Source organism: Triticum aestivum, chromosome 5A (genome assembly GCF_018294505.1).
Source record: "Triticum aestivum cultivar Chinese Spring chromosome 5A, IWGSC CS RefSeq v2.1, whole genome shotgun sequence".
Taxonomy (NCBI): domain Eukaryota; kingdom Viridiplantae; phylum Streptophyta; class Magnoliopsida; order Poales; family Poaceae; genus Triticum; species Triticum aestivum.
Window position 1 is genome coordinate 44,814,518 of NC_057806.1, and position 4,421 is coordinate 44,818,938.

The 4,421-nt window shown below is 52.0% G+C and overlaps 1 long non-coding RNA gene across 1 annotated transcript; it reads right to left on the reverse strand.

The window, feature by feature from the left end:
• Nucleotides 1–2,254: 2,254 nt before the first annotated feature.
• On the reverse strand, nt 2,255–3,982 carry LOC123106528 (uncharacterized). The gene is made up of 3 exons (XR_006451371.1): nt 3,579–3,982; nt 2,826–2,977; nt 2,255–2,695 (listed from the first exon to the last, which is right to left on the reverse strand). It is a non-coding gene; the product is annotated as an uncharacterized lncRNA (long non-coding RNA).
• Between the last annotated feature and the right edge of the window lie 439 nt (nt 3,983–4,421).

Here is a 4,421-nt window from a genome sequence, read left to right on the forward strand (position 1 = left end):
GTGTGAGATCGCGAGCCAATTGGGGTGGAGGGAGGGAGGGGCCGCGACGCGCGGCTAGATCCTGCCGACGAGGATTAAAACCCTAGCGGCGGCGAGGAATAAACCCTAGCGAACGGGATAAAAATCGAACCGCAAACAGCCCTGAAATTCGTACCGAGAATACCTTCGAAATATTTGGAAGGGAAAATCTGATCAGTTCGAAATGTTTTTTTCTCCCGAAAATGCCCCCCGGGGTCTGATATAATAACGTGATATCAGCGTATTGCATCAGATCTGGACGATTGAATTCGCTCTGACGGACGGTCCATATCGGTCCGAATGCACTGTAAAATGACTCGGTTAGTAACCCCTCCTAACATCGTACCTCGACTATGGAACGGCATGCGATATCTCTTCTCACTAGATAACATCGGACGGCTCGCAAATGCACGTGGCGACGAATTGATGCAACTACAATGCTTCGGAATTGGAGAGGGTTATATGCCGGTGGGGTCTATGTACAGTTGTATTTTTATGTAAAAAGAAAAACATACGGAAGTGTTTGCAGTGTATACAGATAATCCGCTCGTTAGAAAATCTCATCTCTTATATAACTTATAAAAAAAAACCATCTCTCTCATCGTCTCAGGTGGCCGTTCCAGGCGCACTACAAATTGGCCGCTCCCGATCCCGCCTTCTTCCTCTTTGGCCTTCGGCGTTTCATCTGACCCCGGGCTGGACGCAATCCTTGCTGAAGCGCCCGACGAAGAGACGGGACGCCAACTCCGACGCGCCTACGGGACGCCCCTATCCCTCTCCGGAGATGGAGACAAGTCCGGGAGCTCCCGACCGGACTCCGACGCCAGCGCCGACCAGGACTCCCGCGCCCCGACACGACGCCCGCCTTCCCGGGACCTCGACGCCGGCGCCCCTCCATGCGCCGACCACTGCAGGCTGGGGCGGTACGCTCTCCCCCTTCATGCATTGCTTCTTGTTTCTTTCGCGCTTTCTTGGATTCTTTATTGGTTCTTGCTCTGTTTCACGGTTTCTTGTGAATTCTTCCTATCTACCGAGTTCCCCTCGGGTCCGGCCTCGATCGGGCAACCTACACCGCGCACATTGCCGGAGCAGCTTCAGCCGCCGCCCGGGATACGGCCTATGAAGTCAGCCTCGGGCGGGAGGCCTTCTTCCTTAACAGAGCGCCCCAACCTTGCAACCATCGTCATCACGAAGAGGGGCGCTCCGACACGGGCGTCGTGCTCAGGAGCGGGAGGCCCACCGGCCTTCTTCAACGGAGCCGACCGAGGTGATGACGCCCCGACGGGGATGACGAACCGTCGACTCTTGGCGAGTGCCAAGGAGCCGGGAGAGAGGGCGGACGCGCGGGCAGAGATGGCGGGAGCGGCGGCGGGGGCGCCAGCCACCGTCTTCCTGACAGAGGAGGGAGACGAAGCCTCCAGGGAGAAACGGAGGCTGGCCTTCCAGGCTGGCCAGGAGCGCCGTGAGCGGGAGCGGGACAGAAGCCGCGAGCCGCCGAGAGATGAGTCCGGTGCGCCAGTCACGAGCCCGCGACTTGTCAACCGGCTGCGCCATCAGAAGAAGAAGGAAGTGGCGGCTGCGACGAAGAAGGCAATGGACGCGGCGGCGGTGGCAGTGGCGGCGAGGAAGAGGGCAGGTGATGCGGCGGCGGCGGCGGCGGCAGTGGCCAAGGCGGTGGCGGCCGTGGAGATGGCCCACGGCGCAGAGCTGTGCGTCGGCTGCCACGACAGGACGGGAAGCACAGCCAGGTCACCCAGAGTACACAGGTGTATTTGCCACGGATGCTTCCTCGCAGGCAGCAAGGCCTGCAGTGTCTGTCACCCTCTGCTCTAGAGGGAGCTCAGGTGATCATCGACCTTCCAAGTGTAACGAAGTGCTGTTTGAAATTGGTCCCCGTCTTCGAAACATGTGTGACCAATTAAACTGAATGATGTATCCTGAGTTTAGTTCTGGGATTTTTTAGTTTAGTTCTGGGATTTTGTTGTGCTGGATGAATACTTTATTTCACTACTTCGATTCTGTTAGTTCAGAATTTCGGAAGATACCATCTTCAGTATGCTGTTTCATAAGACGGAGTAGTTCAGAATTTTGAAGGATATTCTGTAGTGCTGTATTACTCTCTTGAGCTTCTGGGCTCAATTTTGACCCAACACTTTGTGGTCTTATCTTCAGTTTAATTTCGGTCTGCAATACCAAAGTGGGGTAGCAATCCCTAAAAGATCAACAACCTGGGCAATGCAACATATATAGGCAATAGGTACCGTTCACTGGAAGAGACCAACTTATACAATACCAACAGTTAACAGGAATTTCTTCCTTACATAATTTCATTTCATACATGCCTCGGTGATTGTCTTTTCTTTCTTTGAGAAAGCGCAAAAGCCCTGCGTCTCTAGAAGAAATAGTTGTATGTACGAGAGGCCACAAACCCAAAGTAGGCACCGCAGACAGTACCTCTTCGAGGCCCCCCACCCCAATCTGGCCTCGGCCTTGATCGTGTCAAGCATGCTGACAATGCTCAACTCACTTTATCGAAGATAGCCGCATTGCTCTGTTTCTCGATTTACCACACCGTTAGGATGATCACCGAAAGGTCCCCTTGCTCTCGTCATTGTTGGAACCCTGTTCACTTGGACATCCTCTAGTGTCACATACCACGCGGATTCATCTCGTCGGACTGAGGAACAAGAGAGGTCCTATTAAGACGTGAGCGACAAGAACAATACAAATACAACATAAACTCAAAACAGGTGTGACTAGAATCTGACTAGTGGAAGAAATCAGTGCATGAGGGAGAACATCAGTACCATTGGAATTAGTTTTCATCTTCCCTTCTCTTGCAAATATGTGATTCATTTGGATCCAGATTGCCTTCTTCCAAATGTTGCGGCGAGGCTAACAGTCTAGTGCGGAAACCGCGAGATCGCAGGATCAACTCCAGCAAACTGCATGTCGAATCCTACACCAATAATTCTTGCCGTTGTCATACACATCATACAAAAACCAAAGATTTTATTGAAAAAACCAATCTGTATAAAGGAAACTCTCATTTTTCAGTACGACTCGAAGCGACAACTTTACACCTCAGTGCTAGACATCGCTGAATTATTACTTGGGTAAATACTAAGATTGCATATCTGGTGCCATTGTCTATGCCACCCATCCCAATGGCTGCGCTGCTCCAGTCTACGCCCCTGATGCTCATCTTCTCTAGCCATCTCCTCTCTGTTGGAGTCCCCATGGTGCAGGCATGGGCTCTGCCGATTCTGGTTAAGTTTAAGGATTAGATCAGATTGCTGTCTGTTGACCCTAATGATCATGTTATCACCCTAATTGTACATCATGTTCAGGAGTTACGTGTTCCTGTTAGATGCAATTGGCATTAATTGAGGCTCTCACTTGGGTCGGCTAAGAAATAAGAAGAAGTGAGTGATTGGCAAAATCAGAAGCCCTCAAGAATTCCCAAATCCCTCAAATGCAGAAAGCCTGACCCTAATTCTCCCCCCAAATCCCGAACTTTAATAACGTAGCATTTCCCAAAAGCTTTCAGGAATTCGGACCTCGCCTGATGTGGCCGCGTCGACGGCTCCCGTTCGGGGTTCCACACAGCTCGCTGTGCGAGGGCGCCGTCGCCGTACCTCCGTCATCTCATCGGAGAAAGCTTGCAGGTGATGTTGGAAATGACCGGTGCCATCCTTACGGGCGACGGCGCGAACGGCCGCTGTTGCCATTCACGCCGCCGCCACCTTCCTCAAGTCCGGCGCGCCACCATCGCCTTGTCCCCTCTGCTCCGCACAAGAAAAGCCCATGCGACCGCAACGTGGTCGGCGCCGTTCGACGAAGCAGCACGCGGCGCTAGCACGCTGCACGCTCCTCCGGCGAACGGAGCCGCCGCGCCGCCATGGGGACTGGTGAGCCGCGCCGTCGCGCCGTCGCCGCGAGCGGAAAAATCGGGGAGATTCTGCTCCTCTCCTCTTAGGAGGATCTGGATCGTTTACTGGGATCGAATGGCTGAGGGCCGCTTGGAGCTGCGAACAGTCCGTCCTGTGTGCGCTAAAAGGGCCTTTCTCTGCTGTAGGCTACGACCCAAGGTACTTCGGCCCGGTAAAATAAATCTTTTTTGTTGGGATTTAAGCTGCAAGGCCGAATGGTTAATAAGCTGACGTGGGGACATGGGCCGAAATCAAATTTTCCGCTATTTTCGGTTTCTCAGTGCATTTCTATATTATTATGGATATTCTGGCAATATTTTACACTTTTTTTAAAGAATGTGCACAAAATTATGTAAATAATGTAATTGATCATAAGGTTTTCTAATGTGTTGTCGTGGGTTATGAAGGGACAGGTTATGTTTTAGGCAAAAAAGAGAAAAAAAGTAGTGCATTTTATATTATGGTATTCTT